This window comes from Salmo salar, chromosome 02 (assembly GCF_965601325.2).
Source record: "Salmo salar chromosome 02, fSalSal1, whole genome shotgun sequence".
Lineage (NCBI taxonomy): Eukaryota > Metazoa > Chordata > Actinopteri > Salmoniformes > Salmonidae > Salmo > Salmo salar.
Window position 1 is genome coordinate 63157730 of NC_138292.1, and position 22271 is coordinate 63180000.

At 46.9% G+C, this 22271-nt stretch overlaps 1 protein-coding gene and 1 non-coding gene across 2 annotated transcripts in view; both read right to left on the minus strand.

Annotated features, from left to right (window-relative positions):
* The window catches only part of LOC106593355 (BCL11 transcription factor A), a 51632-nt gene that overhangs the window by 14339 nt on the left and 15022 nt on the right, over positions 1 to 22271 (minus strand). The gene's annotated exons all lie outside the window — the stretch shown is intronic.
* On the minus strand, positions 19412 to 19466 carry LOC123740251 (U7 small nuclear RNA). Its single transcript, XR_006768256.1, has one exon. It is a non-coding gene; the product is annotated as a U7 small nuclear RNA (small nuclear RNA).

Sequence of the window (22271 nt, forward strand, 5' to 3'; positions counted from 1 at the left end):
TAGAACCATTAGACAGATGATAGGAGCAGCCAGGACCGGGACTGTGTTTCTCTGACCCACTAGAACCATTAGACAGATGATAGGAGCAGCCAGGACCGGGACTGTGTTTCTCTGACCCACTAGAACCATTAGAGACAGATGATAGGAGCAGCCAGGACCGGGACGGTGTTTCTCTGACCCACTAGAACCATTAGACAGATGATAGGAGCAGCCAGGACCAGGACTGTGTTTCTCTGACCCACTAGAACCATTAGACAGATGATAGGAGCAGCCAGGACCGGGACTGTGTTTCTCTGACCCACTAGAACCATTAGACAGATGATAGGAGCAGCCAGGACCGGGACTGTGTTTCTCTGACCCACTAGAACCATTAGAGACAGATGATAGGAGCAGCCAGGACCGGGACTGTGTTTCTCTGAGCCACTAGAACCATTAGACAGATGATAGGAGCAGCCAGGACCGGGACTGTGTTTCTCTGACCCACTAGAACCATTAGACAGATGATAGGAGCAGCCAGGACCGGACTGTGTATCTCTGACCCACTAGAACCATTAGACAGATGATAGGAGCAGCCAGGACCGGGACTGTGTTTCTCTGACACACTAGAACCATTAGAGACAGATGATAGGAGCAGCCAGGACCGGGACTGTGTTTCTCTGACCCACTAGAACCATTAGAGACAGATGATAGGAGCAGCCAGGACCGGGACTGTGTTTCTCTGACCCACTAGAACCATTAGACAGATGATAGGAGCAGCCAGGACCGGGACTGTGTTTCTCTGACCCACTAGAACCATTAGAGACAGATGATAGGAGCAGCCAGGACCGGGACTGTGTTTCTCTGACCCACTAGAACCATTAGAGACAGATGATAGGAGCAGCCAGGACCGGGAGTGTGTTTCTCTGACCCACTAGAACCATTAGACAGATGATAGGAGCAGCCAGGACCGGGACTGTGTTTCTCTGATCCACTAGAACCATTAGACAGATGATAGGAGCAGCCAGGACCGGGACTGTGTTTCTCTGACCCACTAGAACCATTAGACAGATGTTAGGAGCAGCCAGGACCGGACTGTGTTTCTCTGACCCACTAGAACCATTAGACAGATGATAGGAGCAGCCAGGACCGGGACTGTGTTTCTCTGACCCACTAGAACCATTAGAGACAGATGATAGGAGCAGCCAGGACCGGGACTGTGTTTCTCTGACCCACTAGAACCATTAGAGACAGATGATAGGAGCAGCCAGGACCGGGACTGTGTTTCTCTGATCCACTAGAACCATTAGACAGATGACAGGAGCAGCCAGGACCGGGACTGTGTTTCTCTGACCCACTAGAACCATTAGACAGATGATAGGAGCAGGCAGGACCGGGACTGTGTATCTCTGACCCACTAGAACCATTAGACAGATGATAGGAGCAGCCAGGACCGGGACTGTGTTTCTCTGACCCACTAGAACCATTAGAGACAGATGATAGGAGCAGCCAGGACCGGGACTGTGTTTCTCTGATCCACTAGAACCATTAGAGACAGATGATAGGAGCAGCCAGGACCGGGACTGTGTTTCTCTGACCCACTAGAACCATTAGACAGATGATAGGAGCAGCCAGGACCAGGACTGTGTTTCTCTGACCCACTAGAACCATTAGACAGATGATAGGAGCAGCCAGGACCAGGACTGTGTTTCTCTGACCCACTAGAACCATTAGACAGATGATAGGAGCAGCCAGGACCGGGACTGTGTTTCTCTGACCCACTAGAACCATTAGACAGATGATAGGAGCAGCCAGGACCGGGACTGTGTTTCTCTGACCCACTAGAACCATTAGACAGATGATAGGAGCAGCGAGGACCGGGACTGTGTTTCTCTGACCCACTAGAACCATTAGAGACAGATGATAGGAGCAGCCAGGACCGGGACTGTGTTTCTCTGACCCACTAGAACCATTAGACAGATGATAGGAGCAGCCAGGACCGGGACTGTGTTTCTCTGACCCACTAGAACCATTAGACAGATGATAGGAGCAGCGAGGACCGGGACTGTGTTTCTCTGACCCACTAGAACCATTAGAGACAGATGATAGGAGCAGCCAGCACCGGGACTGTGTTTCTCTGACCCACTAGAACCATTAGACAGATGATAGGAGCAGCCAGGACCGGGACTGTGTTTCTCTGACCCACTAGAACCATTAGAGACAGATGATAGGAGCAGCCAGGACCGGGACTGTGTTTCTCTGACCCACTAGAACCATTAGACAGATGATAGGAGCAGCCAGGACCGGACTGTGTTTCTCTGACCCACTAGAACCATTAGACAGATGATAGGAGCAGCCAGGACCGGGACTGTGTTTCTCTGACCCACTAGAACCATTAGACAGATGATAGGAGCAGCCAGGACCGGACTGTGTTTCTCTGACCCACTAGAACCATTAGACAGATGATAGGAGCAGCCAGGACCGGGACTGTGTTTCTCTGACCCACTAGAACCATTAGAGACAGATGATAGGAGCAGCCAGGACCGGGACTGTGTTTCTCTGACCCACTAGAACCATTAGAGACAGATGATAGGAGCAGCCAGGACCGGGACTGTGTTTCTCTGACCCACTAGAACCATTAGACAGATGATAGGAGCAGCCAGGACCAGGACTGTGTTTCTCTGACCCACTAGAACCATTAGACAGATGATAGGAGCAGCCAGGACCGGACTGTGTTTCTCTGACCCACTAGAACCATTAGACAGATGATAGGAGCAGCCAGGACCGGACTGTGTTTCTCTGACCCACTAGAACCATTAGACAGATGATAGGAGCAGCCAGGACCGGACTGTGTTTCTCTGACCCACTAGAACCATTAGACAGATGATAGGAGCAGCCAGGACCAGGACTGTGTATCTCTGACCCACTAGAACCATTAGACAGATGATAGGAGCAGCCAGGACCGGGACTGTGTTTCTCTGACCCACTAGAACCATTAGACAGATGATAGGAGCAGCCAGGACCGGACTGTGTTTCTCTGACCCACTAGAACCATTAGAGACAGATGATAGGAGCAGCCAGGACCGGGACTGTGTTTCTCTGACCCACTAGAACCATTAGACAGATGATAGGAGCAGCCAGGACCGGGACTGTGTTTCTCTGACCCACTAGAACCATTAGACAGATGATAGGAGCAGCCAGGACCGGACTGTGTTTCTCTGACCCACTAGAACCATTAGACAGATGATAGGAGCAGCCAGGACCGGGACTGTGTTTCTCTGACCCACTAGAACCATTAGACAGATGATAGGAGCAGCCAGGACCGGACTGTGTTTCTCTGACCCACTAGAACCATTAGACAGATGATAGGAGCAGCCAGGACCGGGACTGTGTTTCTCTGATCCACTAGAACCATTAGAGACAGATGATAGGAGCAGCCAGGACCGGGACTGTGTTTCTCTGACCCACTAGAACCATTAGACAGATGTTAGGAGCAGCCAGGACCGGGACTGTGTTTCTCTGACCCACTAGAACCATTAGAGACAGATGATAGGAGCAGCCAGGACCGGGACTGTGTTTCTCTGACCCACTAGAACCATTAGACAGATGATAGGAGCAGCCAGGACCGGGACTGTGTTTCTCTGACCCACTAGAACCATTAGACAGATGTTAGGAGCAGCCAGGACCGGACTGTGTTTCTCTGACCCACTAGAACCATTAGACAGATGATAGGAGCAGCCAGGACCGGGACTGTGTTTCTCTGACCCACTAGAACCATTAGAGACAGATGATAGGAGCAGCCAGGACCGGGACTGTGTTTCTCTGACCCACTAGAACCATTAGAGACAGATGATAGGAGCAGCCAGGACCGGGACTGTGTTTCTCTGATCCACTAGAACCATTAGACAGATGACAGGAGCAGCCAGGACCGGGACTGTGTTTCTCTGACCCACTAGAACCATTAGACAGATGATAGGAGCAGCCAGGACCGGGACTGTGTTTCTCTGACCCACTAGAACCATTAGACAGATGTTAGGAGCAGCCAGGACCGGACTGTGTTTCTCTGACCCACTAGAACCATTAGACAGATGATAGGAGCAGCCAGGACCGGGACTGTGTTTCTCTGACCCACTAGAACCATTAGAGACAGATGATAGGAGCAGCCAGGACCGGGACTGTGTTTCTCTGACCCACTAGAACCATTAGAGACAGATGATAGGAGCAGCCAGGACCGGGACTGTGTTTCTCTGATCCACTAGAACCATTAGACAGATGACAGGAGCAGCCAGGACCGGGACTGTGTTTCTCTGACCCACTAGAACCATTAGACAGATGATAGGAGCAGGCAGGACCGGGACTGTGTATCTCTGACCCACTAGAACCATTAGACAGATGATAGGAGCAGCCAGGACCGGGACTGTGTATCTCTGACCCACTAGAACCATTAGAGACAGATGATAGGAGCAGCCAGGACCGGGACTGTGTTTCTCTGACCCACTAGAACCATTAGACAGATGATAGGAGCAGCCAGGACCGGGACTGTGTTTCTCTGAGCCACTAGAACCATTAGACAGATGATAGGAGCAGCCAGGACCGGGACTGTGTTTCTCTGACCCACTAGAACCATTAGACAGATGATAGGAGCAGCCAGGACCGGACTGTGTATCTCTGACCCACTAGAACCATTAGACAGATGATAGGAGCAGCCAGGACCGGGACTGTGTTTCTCTGACCCACCAGAACCATTAGAGACAGATGATAGGAGCAGCCAGGACCGGGACTGTGTTTCTCTGACCCACTAGAACCATTAGACAGATGATAGGAGCAGCCAGGACCGGGACGGTGTTTCTCTGACCCACTAGAACCATTAGACAGATGATAGGAGCAGCCAGGACCGGGACTGTGTTTCTCTGACCCACTAGAACCATTAGAGACAGATGATAGGAGCAGCCAGGACCGGGACTGTGTTTCTCTGACCCACTAGAACCATTAGACAGATGTTAGGAGCAGCCAGGACCGGGACTGTGTTTCTCTGACCCACTAGAACCATTAGACAGATGATAGGAGCAGCCAGGACCGGGACTGTGTTTCTCTGACCCACTAGAACCATTAGACAGATGATAGGAGCAGCCAGGACCGGGACTGTGTTTCTCTGACCCACTAGAACCATTAGACAGATGATAGGAGCAGCCAGGACCGGGACTGTGTTTCTCTGACCCACTAGAACCATTAGACAGATGTTAGGAGCAGCCAGGACCGGGACTGTGTTTCTCTGACCCACTAGAACCATTAGAGACAGATGATAGGAGCAGCCAGGACCGGGACTGTGTTTCTCTGACCCACTAGAACCATTAGAGACAGATGATAGGAGCAGCCAGGACCGGGACTGTGTTTCTCTGACCCACTAGAACCATTAGACAGATGATAGGAGCAGCCAGGACCGGGACTGTGTTTCTCTGACCCACTAGAACCATTAGACAGATGATAGGAGCAGCCAGGACCGGGACTGTGTTTCTCTGACCCACTAGAACCATTAGAGACAGATGATAGGAGCAGCCAGGACCGGACTGTGTTTCTCTGACCCACTAGAACCATTAGACAGATGATAGGAGCAGCCAGGACCGGACTGTGTTTCTCTGATCCACTAGAACCATTAGAGACAGATGATAGGAGCAGCCAGGACCAGGACTGTGTTTCTCTGACCCACTAGAACCATTAGAGACAGATGATAGGAGCAGCCAGGACCGGGACTGTGTTTCTCTGACCCACTAGAACCATTAGAGACAGATGATAGGAACAGCCAGGACCGGGACTGTGTTTCTCTGACCCACTAGAACCATTAGAGACAGATGATAGGAGCAGCCAGGACCGGGACTGTGTTTCTCTGACCCACTAGAACCATTAGACAGATGATAGGAGCAGCCAGGACCGGGACTGTGTTTCTCTGATCCACCAGAACCATTAGACAGATGATAGGAGCAGCCAGGACCGGACTGTGTTTCTCTGACCCACTAGAACCATTAGACAGATGATAGGAGCAGCCAGGACCGGACTGTGTTTCTCTGACCCACTAGAACCATTAGACAGATGATAGGAGCAGCCAGGACCGGGACTGTGTTTCTCTGACCCACTAGAACCATTAGACAGATGGCTACAGAGGATAAATTAACTGTAGGCACACACTGCACAATAGACAGAGCAGAGAGGGAGAGATGGAGAGATAAAAAATGTGTCTGTCTGAGTGTGTGTGCTTGTGTGTTCTTCTAAGAGTCTCAGTGTGTGTGAATTCCATTCATTTATGAGTGTGTGTGTTTTCTGTCCGCTGTCCATTTCCTTTCCCTAACCCTGGACCTCTCCATCTCCAGTCAGTTGAACTCTGTTTGAACTGACCAGAAAGGATATCCATCCATCTACATGACCCCCTGTCTCTCCCTAGCCCAGTCCGAGGGCTCCTTGCTCGGGCTTCTCTCGGTCCGACTGCCCCTGTAATGGGTCTGGTCTGTTTGTTCTCCCGTGTAGATCATTATATACTATCTGCTGCTTACTGAGAGCTGTGTGGTGTGTGTGTGTGTGTGTGTGTGTGTGTGTGTGTGTGTGTGTGTGTGTGTGTGTGTGTGTGTGTGTGTGTGTGTGTGTGTGTGTGTGTGTGTGTGTGTGTGTGTGTGGTCATAAGAAAGACATAATGGTACAGTAAATAGAGATCTGGGTCATGAGGTTTAAACCAGTACAGTTAACGAGCCAATCAATTACATAGCATAAACATTTGCATTAGACATGGTCTATGATGGACAATGATAATGTCCTTAACATTGTCATTGTCAACAATTTTGTCCTTAAAGTCAAGCAGAGTGGATGGACAACATAAATGAAAGGAGATACCAGGGAAACCCCAAACTGCCATGTGTCTGTTTCAATACATTATTCTACAGGTACTGCAGATGAGAAGACTTAATCAAGTCGGGATATTTTTGAACGACATCCCAGGCGGGCTCGGCTATGTATCTTAGGGAGAGAGAGCAGAGATGAACAATGCTGAAAGACTAGACATTAGAGACTAGAGTGGACGTATGGATTGCTCATTGGAAACACATACAGCTTTGCTGATATCAATGAGGGAATAACTGTAAATAGATATTTCCCTCCATTTAGTTGTGTATTTCTTTCTAAGGGAGGGGGCCCCTTTGAGCACTTCATGCAGTAGGTCAGCAATCACTGTAGAAACCTTTCACTGGAGGGCCCAGACAGTGTTGAGAGAAGGAGAGAAGAAGAGGAGGAGTGGAGGAGAAGAGGAGAGGAGAGGGTGTTTAGGATAGGGGGTAGTGGGGGTTAGGGCTAGGGGGCATCTACAGGCAGGGACCTGCAGACTGGCGAGGCCACGAGAAGCACACACACACATACACACAACTCCCTCCACTCCCACTGTGTGTGAGAGGATCCCTCCAGGCTGAGCAAACACCACTGTCTGTCTGGGTCCGGTGTCTCTCTCAATTCAATTCAAAGGGCTTTATTGGCATGGGAAACATATGTTTACATTGCCAAAGCAAGTGAAATAGATAAGAAACAAAAGTGAAAGAAACAATAAAAAATGAACAGTAAACATTACACTTACAAAAGTTTCAAAGAAATAGAGACGTTTCATATTATTGTCTATATACAGTGTTGTAATAACGTGCAAATAGTTAAAGTACACAAGGGGAAATAAATTAACATAAATATGGGTTGTATTTACAATGGTGTTTGTTCTTCACTGGTTGCCCTTTTCTTGTGGAAACAAGTTACACATCTTGCTGCTGTGATGGCACACTGTGGTCTTTCACCCAATCGTTATTCTTTGTGGGTCTGTATAATCTGAGGGAAGTACATGTCTCTAATATGGCCATACATTTGGCAGGAGGTCAGGAACTCTCTTTCTCTCTCACTCTCTCTCTTTCTCTATCCCTACTCCATCCTTATATCTCTCTCTCTCACACTCTCACACTCCCTCTCTCTCTCTCACTCTCTCTCTCTCTCTCTCTCTCTCTCTGTCTCTCTCTCTCACACTCCCTCTCTCTCTCACTCTGTACCCCTCCACTCATACTTTCTCTCTCTCTATCTTCTCCCCCTCACGCCAGCATACTCCCCTGTTCCTCCTCCCTCCTTTCTTTACCAGTATTTTCTTATATTTCAGATGACAGCACTGAGAAGGGTCGGGGTAGGTCTCCGTCCCTCTCGCTCCGTCTCTCTCCATCTCCTCTTGCTCTGTTTTCCCTCTGAAGCCCTCTACCCTTGGCCTCACCCCACCCTGCCCTCCCAGCCACCTACTCTCCACTCCCGGTAAAGCCTGACTCTAAATCCTTCCATCAAGGTTAGGGAGGAGGAGAGAACTATACAGGTGTTTTCTATTTTCCACCCCCTCTCCATGCCCTCTGATCTAACTCACTTCACTGGAAATAATATTCCAAGAAGAAGACATAAGCTCATACAGGCCTAACCGAATGGACTGGGTCGTTCACAGGACGGCGGGAGAGAGGGGGAGGAAGAGAGGGAGGGGGGAGGAAGGGAGGGAGGGAGGGAGAGAGGGGGAAGGGAAAAGGAGGGAGGGAGAGAGAGAGAGAGAGAGAGAGAGAGAGAGTTTCCTTCTCCCTCTGACCACCGTCCCCATCGGACAAGGTAGGCGTCCATCGGACAAGGTAGGAAGCCATTACTCACCAAGTCCGCTCTCATTCTCACAAGGATCTGGACGAAAGAGAAAGTGGCTATCAGAAGAATCTGACCTTTCTAAAGGGGGAAAACTCAATGTCTTTTCTACACTGGCCCAACATTTAGTCATGACCAAACATGACTCTCTCTGGGCACGTCGAGGCGCGAGACAACCAGTGGCTTGGAAAGGTCATGTGAGCCGCGGCCAATCAGAGGAGCCCGTTCGAGCATATGATGCCCCAAGGCATTGTGGGGAAATGGGGTAGAATGAAAGAAAATGGGACAGAAGACAACGAGACCAGTGTGTCGGAGGAGTCGCCCGCAGCGTCCTTAAACACGCTACCCATCTGCTGTGCTCCGACTGCGGTTACACGGTGGTCACAGTGTGGTCAGCTGGTTAAATAGTTCAAGGTCTATCACCGTCAATAGACGACCTCTGCTGCTGCTCTGGGGTTAAGGTTAGTTCAAGGTCAAACTCAACCAGGATAATAACTCTTAGTGAAGTAAAGCAGAGACGAGAAAGCTGAGTGTTTGTCTATAATGCAGGAACATAGTAAGTATTTCATTGGATGTAGTAAAGAGTTGGATTTCTTTCCTCTAATCGGGTTTAAATCAAACTGCCTTGAATCACGTCATACCAGAAATCTATTCCAGAGTAACACCGCTCACGAAGAAAACGTCAAATCTCAAGCAGTATGTATGTAGAGATAGCAAGACCAGCATACTGAGACCCCACAATGTCCCACTCCCATCCAACACCCCTACTGCCGTTTATTCCTAACTTATTCATAAAGGACTTGAGGGAAACGGCGCAAGAACCCGAAAACGAGTTCCAAACGGTATTTAAATTGCACAATCACCTCGTGTTCAACAAGCCACAACCCCCCCCCCCCCAAGTCATTGACAATAGCAGGAAGAGACACACAGCGCACTTTCGGAAGTGGTCATGCACGCTCGACACTGACCTACAAACCGTTTTGTGTCGGCTTACGCCAAGACAAGTTCACCGTTCAAACCACACGTGGCCTTCTCCTCACTTTCCTTCGCACTCCATTTGAAAGGCCACTTACTGTGAAGAGGAGTGCTGGAAAAGAGGGATGAAAAGGAGGGGTGCATGGGAAGCAGTAAACGCCATACATGTAACGTTTACCATCAATAACAGTCTGTAAGATGGATGGGCCATACGCTTGGCGAAGGCAGCCCACGCTCCCCACTATTCTTCATCTCAGGGCCTTGCCGTACCAGATTCCATGCAGTCTCTCTCTTAATTAGACACATGTGGTCTAAGACTCTAATCTATGCCATGCCACAGTACTGTGTAGACTAGAGCAGAGCAGGGCTCAAACTCACCAAACGCCTGATCTAGGATCAGGTCCCCTCCTCTTATTCACTATGACGGAAAAGTCAAACCTGATCCTAGATCAGAAGTCTTATTCAGAGACGCTTTGTTGAATACAGGCCCTGGGCAGAGCCAGGGAGGAGAAAGGGCGGGCGCTAGGACCCTTGGAGTTGAAATGGCCCACCGTCACCGCCTCTCTCATTTCTACCACAGCCTGGCCTGAAGTGGGTCTGCTTTGTATAAGCAGATGTATTTGATAGATGTTATTTTGTGATGGGGCTAAGAGTCACAGGCAGCACTACAATTTGAATGCTCAAATTCACTAAACATGTTGGTGTTCACCTCGGGTTTGAGCATGTTTTCAGCTAAATACATTGAATGCGATGCTACCAAGCTTTGTTGAGCTACGTGGAATCTAGCCAGGCTATTCCCAGAGAGTCTCTTCTCCTCATTCCTCATGCATAGGCATACTATAACACTAACACCAATGAGTTAATAATAATTAAATAGGTAGCCCCACCAGCCTGGAAGTTGGTTCCCTGTAGCCAGCTGGAGCCTATAAACGGTGATTTTAACAAGGCAAGGACCTAAGATCTCAAACCGTGCTGGAATGTTACCTGTGAACCCGTGCCAACAATCTGTCCCAAGGCCCTATAGATAACCACATAGCAGAGAAGTGTATAGCAGTATTGCAGCCCAGAACTAAGGGAGGGCAGAGGGGACGAGAGGAGGGGGCGAGAGAGAGGGCCGAGAGAGAGGTCCGAGAGAGAGCACAAAGGGCAAAGGGCAACCAGAGAAGCACAAACACCATTGTAAATACAACCCATATTTATGTTTATTTATTTTCCCTTGTGTACTTTAACTAATTGCACATAATATGACATTTGACATTTCTTTATTCTTTTGGAACTTTTGTGAGTGTAGTGTATATTGTAAATTTTTATGCAAGTTAACATGTTTCCCATGCCAATAAAGCCCTTAAATTGAATTGAATTGAGAGAGGCTGCCCTTGCCTAGTGACTCTGACTCAAGCATTCAACGGTCAGCAGTTAAATCCAAAACAGACAAAGAATTCCTTATCTTTTTCCTTAAATACCATCTCACACATTTTCTGTTTAAACATTCCCCCCCGTTCGGTGAGGGGAGGGAGGGTTTGAAAGCGGGAGAGAGGGAGGGAGAGCAGGACTTCTAGAAGAGAGGCTATGTTCCTTTAGTGACAGCTGGATTTATACACAGACAGCTGCAACGAGCAGGATACCCATACTGTACTGTCCAGCCATAGTCTTTAACACACACAGACAGGAGATCACTGACACACATACACACACACACACACACACACACACACACACACACACACACACACACACACACACACACACACACACACACACACACACACACACACACACACACACACACACACACACACACACACACACACACACACACACACACAGGACCCACAAACTCACTGACAGACATTCCACACAGGCACTGGGCAAGACGGCACACATACGTGGCCACGCCGCGGGGCCAGAGTTGGATCAAAACATAATTTTGAAAGATGACTTCTGAGTTATAGATACATTTTCAGCAAGTGAGCAGAACAAGTACCGGCTTGAATTTTCTCTCCCCTTTTGCCAATGCCCACAGCTTGAGGAAATTGGGATGTACAGTGATAAAAGAGGGTACACTGTCAACGTTGTCTTAAACAGTGAAGAACAGCTAGGGAGACGATTTATGTGGCAGATGTTTGTGCCCTAGCTGTTTCTAGCAGACAATAAAACTGAATTGACAGAGAGAGTGAGAGAGCGCCATTTTTAAACAGTGGAGAGTGGAGCCTCACAATGGAACATTGAAGCAAAGTCAAAGTGTGGTACCACATGAGCTGTATCAATAGTAATCGACAGTAGAAAAATGATACACATGTACAGTGAAGCCTAACGTGTACATCTACAGACAACCAGTTCCAATGCAAATATACAGCATGCTCTTAGTTAAAAAGGTGCTATCCAGAATCTATAAGGGTTATCCAGCTGTCCCCATAAGAGGACCCTTTGAAGAACCCTTTTTGGATCCAGGTAGAACCTTTTTGGGTTCCATATAGAACCCTTTCCCCAGAGGTTTCTACATGGAAACTGAAAGTTCTACCTGGAACCAAAATGGGTTCTACGTGGAACTAAAAAGGCTTATCCTATGGGGACAGCTGAAGAACCCTTTTGGGAACTCTTTTTTTCTAAGAGTGTACCCGTTTTAGAGGGCCTGCGTCACACTAGGGGAAACTACCAGCACTCATGCCACACGAGTCAAGTCACACACACTTTGACACACGCACATACTCCGACACCCCTCTGGTGTCACCCCTAACGGCTACAGCTCTGTCACGCTATGGGGCTACACTGATCCCCCATGCGCCCCCGATAACGGCGGCCACTCATGTTCCCACGGCGACGAGGGGGGAATTGACGGCTTCTCAGAGACGCCGGTTCGACCTCGACTGCCTCGCCGCGTTGTGTTCCATTCTGGGAAGAGGAACTAAACATACTCAGAAGTTGAACTGTAACTTGGCTCGGGTTTATGCTGGGTCAAGATGTATACCCTATACTGGTCTCTAAGACTGATATGATGCTCAGGAGAAATACTGGGGGGAAATGAGAGATGAGAAACTTGCTCAGCGACTTGTTCAGAAATAGGGCGACGGGCGTAATCATTTCTGATGGACACCTTTACAGAAAGAGATAGTAGAAGAGGATGAAAAAAATATAATGACTTTGCCTATACAATTTAGAATGATTGTTGTATGGCAAAAGTCCTACACTTTTACAACAATTCAAGGAAATAAAAACATGAAGGGAGGTAGTGGGGAATAGGGGATAGTATATACAATTTTTGACAGAGGGCAGAGGGAGAAAAAAGGAAAAACAAAAGAGTGTTGTTGGACAGAAACACAGACAGACAGACAGAGAGACAGCGTTAGCCACAACAGACAACCAGAGAGCCCATCCTTGAGGGGTGCTAGATTACATTAGCGCCAGCTGCTTCCTTTGTGTGGTTTTACAGTTAGGGCCCGAAAAGCTGCTAAAATTTCACTTAATCTGCTCCAGAAACCCAAGTGTCAGCCACTCAAATGGGGGCTAAAAGCACCACTCTCAGATAACTAAAGGGAAAATACGCTAATAATAGATGCCCACAGCTTCTCAGGCAGCCCATAGGCGAAGCCGTGAACGGGCATCCATTTTGTGTATCCGAAGTAGGTGGCGTTTTAGTGCATAGGAAACTGGCTGCCCCTGTGTGCGACTGGCCAGTGGTAGAGCCCTAATGGTGGTGGTGGTCAGAGCCACCAGAGAACCAGACAGCTTCCCCACCTCTCCCCCTGGTCTGTTCATCCTCTAGTGATTAGCCTATGCTAATACCCTGACCCACCCGCACTTTCTTTTAAGCCACCGGCGGGATCGCTACCCAACAACAGCTGTGGGCACTTTGGCTTTAAATTAAGCGGGGAGATATGGTGGGGGGTGTTAGGTAGTATGAAAACCAACAATGTAATCCTTGTAAAACTGAACAAAATTCCAGCAAACATTCTATACACAAATGTGTGTGCCTGTGTGTGCATGCAGTGTGCGTGCGTTTGGCGTGTGTGTGTGTGTGTGAGACAGAAAAAGAGAGGAAGAGAGGCCCCTCTGCGCCGACCCTCAGATACTGGATACTGACATGACAGGATCCAGGCAGGGTCGACGGAGTATAGGGGGAGGAGGATACGTGGTGAGGGATAGGGAGGATGGGGGGGGGGGGGGGTGAGGGAGGGGAGACGGAGGGAGGTTAGCAGGGGGAAGGCCAGTCAGTCCAGTCGGTCGGTGGGGTGGAGGAGAGGCAGATAGGGGGGAGGGAGGCACCGTCCATCAGTTGTCTGGGAGAGATTTTCCCTTCCAAAATGTTTGCAGGGAACACATACATCCTACTACACAGTGAGACCTTGGCTGGAGCTGCACTGATGAGGGGAGAGGGGGTCTGTTATCTCTCTCACACAGCTCTCGCCTTAACATCGTCCTCTACACTAAAGATACTGAAATCTTACCGGACTGACTGAAGAGACTGACTGACAGATTTTTCTACCTAAATATTATTGAAGCTATGTAAAGAATAGTGTACTGTTAAAGAAGAGAGAGAGAGAGAGAGAGAGAGAGAGAGAGAGAGAGATAGACAGAAAGGGAGAGAGAGACAGAAAGAGAGAGAGACAGAGAAAGACAGCGAGAGAGAGAGACAGAGAGAGAGAGAGACAGAGAGAGACAGAGAGAGAGACAGAGAGAGAGGAAGAAAGAGAGGAAGAAAGAGGGTTGTGCTTGCCTCCCAGTTTACTGTACCTTGGTTTCAGTTTCCAGGGAGTTAGATGTGTTGACTTAAGCTCCTACACTACTTGTTGGAACAGGAGTCGAGAATGAGAGGGAGAGGGGGAGAGAGAGAGGGAGAGAGCGAGCGAGAGAGAGGGAACGAGCGAGAGGGAGCGAGCGAGCGAGAGAGTGAGCAAGAGCAAGAGAGTGAGAGAGAGAGCGAGAGAGAGAGAGAGAGAGAGAGAGAGAGAGAAATTGGAAGGAGAGACACGCTAAAGCAAATGAACCTTTTAAATTTGAGAGTGTAGCCCTCCTTGGACTCCGAGGTTGGATCCAGAGTGGCAACAGATGATGAGAGACAAATCACTGGCCTTATTACCAACCAGCAGTCTGTCCCTCCAACTTCGCACATCGCACTAGTGTGAACGTCTGGGGAGGGACGGGGCATGTACAGCATGAACAATGCTGCCCAGCACAGCACAGCAGCACAGACCAGCCAGTTTCTCATAGAAAAGTATATGTATCAAAGCATAAAAACATTTCTCTGGCACTTTGAACCTATAGGATAAGGGTTGTAGTAAAGGTGTTTGGCTGACTTATCCCCTTGGCTGATAACACAATGCTGCCTGGCTGGTCAAGAGGACAGGTGATTTGTTGCAACAAAAGAGCCAACAACCGGATCAACAGGAATGAGAGGGAAAAAATAGCCAAAACCACTATAGAGAGAGAGTCCAGTGGTCACCTTGGACTCTGAGCCAAACTTCAGAGGCTTCCTGTCTGCCATGGTGTCTATGTTTACCTCTGGGCTACAAGGTAAACAAACATCAAGGTCAAGGAAACGTGGGAGTCTGTCCAGACCATAGCACCTCTGACAGGTCCGAAAGGCTGCTTCAATTGTTCTCAGACCTGTTCTAAAACCTGTCTACCAGATATCAAAGGTCTGCATGGCAGCTTAAACTGTTCTGAGACACAGGCCTTTTAAGATGATTTAGAAGGGAAAGTGCAGGGGTGATTTGGGGTTGGCAATTCTTTTCACTTTACCTTCATTTTTTATCAGTTGGAGGTACATATTCAGCTAGTTACATTGTAAGAAACTTCTCTAGGTAGGTATAGTCCATTTTCACTGAAATCACACTAAATCAAACCACATTTAACTAAATCACACCACATTTAACTAAATCACACCACATTTAACTAAATCACACCACATTCAACTAAATCAAACCACATTTAACTAAATCACACCACATTTAACTAAATCACACCACATTTAACTAAATCACACCACATTTAACTAAATCACACCACATTTAACTAAATCAAACCACATTTAACTAAATCACACCACATTTAACTAAATCACACCACATTTAACTAAATCACACCATATTTAACTAAATTTACATTGAGATTTTAGTCATTTAGCAGACTCTCTTATCCAGAGCGACTTACAGTAGAGTGCATACATTTTATTACCTTTTTAAATACTGGCCCCCCGTGGGAATCGAACCCACAACCCTGGTGTTGCATGCGCCACGCTCTACCAACTGAGCTACAGTGGGAAAAGGTATAGGTATAGTCCATTTTCACAGAAATCACACTAAATAAAACCACATTTAACTAAATCACACCACATTTAACTAAATCAAACCACATTTAACTAAATCACACCACATTTAACTAAATCAAACCACATTTAACTAAATCACACGACATTCAACTAAATCAAACCACATTTAACTAAATCAAACCACATTTAACTAAATCACACCACATTTAACTAAATCACACCACATTTAACTAAATCAAACCACATTTAACTAAATCACACCACATTTAACTAAATCACACCACATTTAACTAAATCACACCACATTTAACTAAATCACACCACATTTAACTAAATCACGGCCTGGTTGCTACGGTGACCCCATTAACAAGTAGGTTACCATGGGGACATCTTAACCCTGAGATAAACAACAATACCATGTCTGAAAACATCCAGACCTCATCTCCCTCCCTCCCTCCCTCCCTCATGCATAATGTATTTTAATGTATCCAGTACAAGGATGTGGGAACATGGCAGTTCCACAGTCTTTTGCGTTTCTCAGTCGGATGTCACGCGAATGGGTCCATGAACCCAACGAACTCTCACTCCTTCTCTCACCCTCTCTCTCTCTGGTCTTTCTACACTCTTAGAAAAAAGGTGCTATCTAGAACCTAAAAGGGTTCTTCGGCTGTCCCCATAGGAAAACCATTTGAAGAATCCTTTTTGGTTCCAGGTAGGGTTCTCCTATGGGGACAGCCAAAGAACCCTTTTGGGAACCCTTTTTATCTAAGAGTGTATCCCTCTCTCTTCTCCCTATCTCTCCATGCTCTCTCTCTCTCTCTCTCTCTCTCTCTCTCTCTCTCTCTCACTTTCCCTCCCTCTCCCTCTATCCCACCCTCCATTCCTCTCCCTCCCCACCAGACACATGGCCGGAGAGAGCAGACAGCCATCTGGGAGTGGTGGCCGGCTTTGTCTGGGTCCATCGCGGACCCCCACCCCCCAAAAACACCCCTCACCCACTCACCATTACTATCCCCAAATGTGAAAGTCTATTCTCATACAATCTGCACATATACATATGCAAATGTGTGTGTGAGTGTGTTTGTGTGTGTGTGTGTGTGAGCAGCCATCATCACACACAGAGAGAGAAGGAACATATTCATCACGCCAAACCAACACCCGATGCATGTGCTGCTCAAGAAAATAAAGAAGTATGTTTGAGAGAAAGAGAGAAGGAGAGAAAGAGAGAAAGAGAGCTCATGTTTAAAGAAGAGGGGAAGACAAGAAGAACCTGCCCATATACAAAGAGAGTAATGGTCAGCGATTCGTGAAATACATGCACATTTTATGGTACACAAACACACACACACATATCAGTCAAACGTTTGGACATACCTACTTACTCCAGGGTTTTCTTTATTTTTAATATTTTCTACATTGTAGAATCATAGTGAAGACATCAAAACTTTGAAATAACACATGGAATCATGTAGTAACCCAAAAAGTCTTAAACAAATCAAAATATATTTTAGATTTGAGATTCTTCAAATTAGCCACCCTGTGCCTTGATGACAGCTTTGCACACTCTTGGCATTCTCTCAACCAGCTTCATGAGGTAGTCACCTGGAATGCATTTCAATTAAAAGGTGTCTTGTGAAAAGTTCATTTGTGGAACTTCTTTCCTTCTTAATGCATTTGAGCCAATCAATTGTGACAAGGTAGGGGTGGTTAACAGAATATTTGGTAAAATACCAAGTTCATATTATGGCAAGAACAGCTCAAATAAGCAAAGAGAAACGACAGTCCGTCATTACTACAAGGAAAGAAGGTCAGTCAATCCGGAAAATTTCAAGAACTTCGAATGTTTTTTCAAGTGCATCAAGCGCAATGATGAAACTGGCTCTCATGAGGACTGCCACAGGAAAGGAAGACCCAGAGTTACCTCTGCTGCAGAGGATAAGTTCATTATGGTTAACCTCACCTCAGATTGCAGCCCAAATAAATGCTTCACAGAGTTCAAGTAACAGACACATCTCAACATCAACTGTTCAGAGGAGACTGCGTGAATCAAGCTTTCATGGTGGTCGAATTGCTACAAAGAAACCACTACTAAAGGACACCAATAAGAAGAAAAGACTTGCTTGGGCCAAGAAACACGAGCAATGGACATTAGACTGATGGAAATCTGTCCTTCGGTCTAATGAGTCCAAATTCGAGATTTTTGGTTCCAACCACCGCAGAGTAGGTGAACGGATGAACTCTGCATGTGTGGTTCCCACCATGAAGCATGGAGGAGGAGGTGTGATGGTGTGGGGGTGCTTTGCTGGTGACACTGTCGGTGATTTATTAAGAATTCAAGGTACACTTAACCAGCATGTCTACCACAGCATTCTGCAGCTATACGCCATCCCATCTTGTTTGCGCTTAGTGGGCTATCATTTGTTTTTCAACAGGACAATAACCCAAAACACACTTCTAGGCTGTGTAAGGGCTATTTGACCAATAAGGAGAGTGATGGAGTGCTGCATAAGATGACCTGGCCATCACAATCACCCAATTGAGATGGTTTGGGATGAGTTGGATTGCAGAGTGAAGGAAAAGCAACCATCAAGTTCTTAGCATATGTGGCAACCGCTTCAAGACTGTTGGAAACGCATTCCAGGTGAATCTGGTTGAGAGAATGCCAAGAGTGTGCACAGCTGTCATCAAGTCAAAGGGTGGCTACTTTGAAGAATCTCAAATATAAATATATTTTGATTTGTTTAAGACTTTTTTGGTTACTACACAATTCCATATCTGTTATTTCATAGTTTTGATGTCTTCACTATTATTCTACAATGTAGAAAATAGTAAAAATAAAGAAAAACCTTTGAATGAGTAGGTGTGTCCAAACTTTTGACTGGTACTGTATATCCACAGTTGCCCTCTGGTACAAAGACACATATATGAGGAATTTCTTCATAAATATAAAAAAATAATCGATCAATGAAAGCTACTTGGAACAAGATGTTTCAACAACACCCACCATCTCCCTGGAGGATCCCATAGAGAATGGCCACGATGGGAAAGAAACACATCTTTTCATAGATCAGACATGAATATCTCAATGAATATTTCATAAACAAATGCCTTAAGACAATGAAATAGTCCATTGATTAGTTGGAGGGGTGGTTAGTCCATATGGGTTAGAATGGGGTTTTCTTGGTTAAATGTTAAGGCGATCTTCTAACTACTTAGCATGTACGATGTGATGTGTTCCCACATAAAGAAATACTATAGTATATACTTTTTTTTTTTACTACAGTATTTATACTGTAGTAAACTGTTTTTGCAGACTTTATTGAAGTCTGCAAAAACACTACAGTGAATACTGTAGGATTTACTGTAGTATACTAAAGTATTTACAGTTTACTATAGTATAAAACTGTAGTAAAAAAAAGAATAGTATATACCGTAGTATTTACTGTAGTGTTTTTGGGGACATTACTGCAGCATTTACTAAAGTGTTTTTGTTTTATTATCTTTGACATAGAAGTGGGGGGCTTTGTCCTTTAGGAAACCTACTGGAGAAATACTCAAAGAGCAAATTTTCCATAACCTGTAGGTAGGTAAGTAGGTAGGTAAGTAGGACTAGGTCCTGAACAGAGAGTTCAGAACTTCTGCTCTTTTTCATAACCTGTAAGGAACACAATATATGGTCTACACTTGACATGTAGGTTTCTCATGTGTGACACAAATTTGGATATGGGGGAGGGGAATGGGCAGGGTATATGCAACTTAAATACTGTAGAATTTACTATAGTAAAAAAAAATTGGGTGGAGTGTAGTGTTTTTGCTGACATTTCTGTATTTACTACAGTGTTTTTTTGGTGGATTGTACTATAGTATTCTACAGTATACTACAAAAATCTATAGTAAGTACTACATATGATCAAGGGATACTACAGTGTGTAGTATAGTATTCTACAGTATACTACAGTTTATTACAGAATTCTGTAGTAAGTACTGTAGTATTCTATAGTAAACTATAGTCTTCTTTATGTGGGTTAGAACGGAATTTCTAGCCTGATCCCAGATCTGTTTGTGCTGTTTTGCCATCTCATATAGTCACTGTCATGCCATTAATGACCATAGCAAGACAGTAAAAACAGATCTGGGATCAGGCTACTGGATATCTGCCTGAACTTCAGTCCCGTGTCTTGTGACCATTTCTCATCAGCTAAATACACCAGACCTGAGTACAGGAAGACAACAGGAGCACCTGGGAAGCAAGTGCAGAAAGGTGACTCCTCTAAGCCCTTCTATTCTCACCATCAACACCTTCAGCATAACACTACGTCACACACGGAACAGAGTAACACACACACACACCTGAAATGAGAAGAGAAAAGTTATTTGTAGTACAATGTTGACCAGCCTGTTCTAGAAGTCTCCGGGACAATCCCTGAGGGGATTAAGTACAAATTAGAGAACAACATGTTTCTGTACATTACTGTATAGGACATTAAACACACACACACAACCGTTTGAGGCAGGAGGTTATAAACACACACACACACACACACACACACACACACACACACACACACACACACACACACACACACACACACACACACACACACACACACACACACACACACTTGCATACCAAGGGCCTTTATGTGTGTCGTCCATATCAAATCCATTCTCTCTGTCCTCCTCTCCACTCTCATGTTAGCTATAATGTTTTCTGTACTCAATAGGAACTAAAGCTGTGAGCATCATATTGCCCACCAAAACCCCTCCACTGCTGTCCCCACACGTTTATGAGGACTTCTTGTTCATCTTTTAATTTATTCACACACTCCTCCCTTTCAATTCACTCTTTCTCTGTACTCTTTATTTTCTGTATCATCCTGGCCTGTGGCCCCAGGTTCGAGGTTCTGTTCCCTGTGTTTCCTACACACACACACGCACACACGCACACAGGCACACAGACACACAGGTACACAGGCACACAGACACTGGCTGGCTAACCAGTCTGAACTGGTTCTGACATAGGTGAACCAGAGCCTTGTCCTTTTTGGCCTCCAGACAAAAAATAACCTGGTGGCATTCGATCTCGACTCAGCAGGTATGAGGGAGATGTGTGTGTGTCTCCCTAGACCTTCCAGGCCTGGACCACTGCCAAGTTCATCTGTTAATGGACAGCCACTCTGAGGGCCGAGCCGTCCCCCCTTCCCTCTCTCGAGTCATCCCCCCCTCCAGCAGCCGTCCCCCCTTCCCTCTCCCCCTTCAGCAGCCGTCCCTGCTCACGACCCCCCTCCCCCCCCCCCCCCCACCCAACCTCCCCAACCTCCCCAACCCACCACGCCTGCCCAGATACAGCCCTCTCCCCTCCTCTCTCCCTCTCTCTCTTTCCTAGACGTAGATCACTCCTGCTCCTTTCTCTCTCCCTCTCCCCCCTTCCTCTTCTCTTCTCCCCCTCCCCTCCTCCCTCTCTATTCAAGATAAACAAAGTGCTTCAAGTTCAGGGGACACCCTGGGACCCTTTAACAAAGCCATCTATCATCCTGTCTGCCAGGCCAGGCCTCTCTCTCTCTCTCTCTCTCTCTCTCTCTCTCTCAGCCACCACCAGCCCTGCTGCTGTCTCTACCTCTTCTGGTCTCTGTCTCCATATAGTACTCTCTCTCTCTCTACCTCTCCTCCTGCTCTCTCTGCCTCGGCCTCTCAGGCAGCCTCTATGTTCCAGCCGGACAATTTCCCCTTTGTGCTCCCGTCAGAAACCCACCAACCCCCACGGGCCTAGGAGACTAGCCCCTCGCCCCCGCGCTCCTACCCCCCCCCCCCCCCCACACACACACACCTCATGCCAGGGGGCTTGAGGAGGGCTTGACCAGTCACTTTGAATGCCTTGGAGCTACTCCTCCGTCTCTGGCCCGTCTCTCTTACCACGGGTAAGGCTGTACTAGGACAATTAACAATACTGTTAACGGCTTGATAGGTGGTAGAAAGAGGAGTACCAGGAAGGGGTATCAGGGCTGTAGGACTATGTAAACACAGTGAAGTCTATGCAGGCTGTGTGGAGTAAGATATCAACACAGCTGGGAGGTAGTCTATAGGAGAAGTCTCATTCAGTTATACTGAGAAGGAATCAGTCAATGTAATGTGGTCTACAGGTCTCTACTACTCTCCTTCCTAAATGTGCTCTGAGGAAGAGAGAAAAGGAGAGAAAGAGAGGGAGGGAGGGAGGGGTTTTTCCTGGCTAACGATTGCGATGAGAGCCGGCTAATCAACTCTTGACACCTAGAACTCACTCCAGGTGAGAGAGCCAGCATGACAGTACACACACACACACACACACACACACACACACACACACACACACACACACACACACACACACACACACACA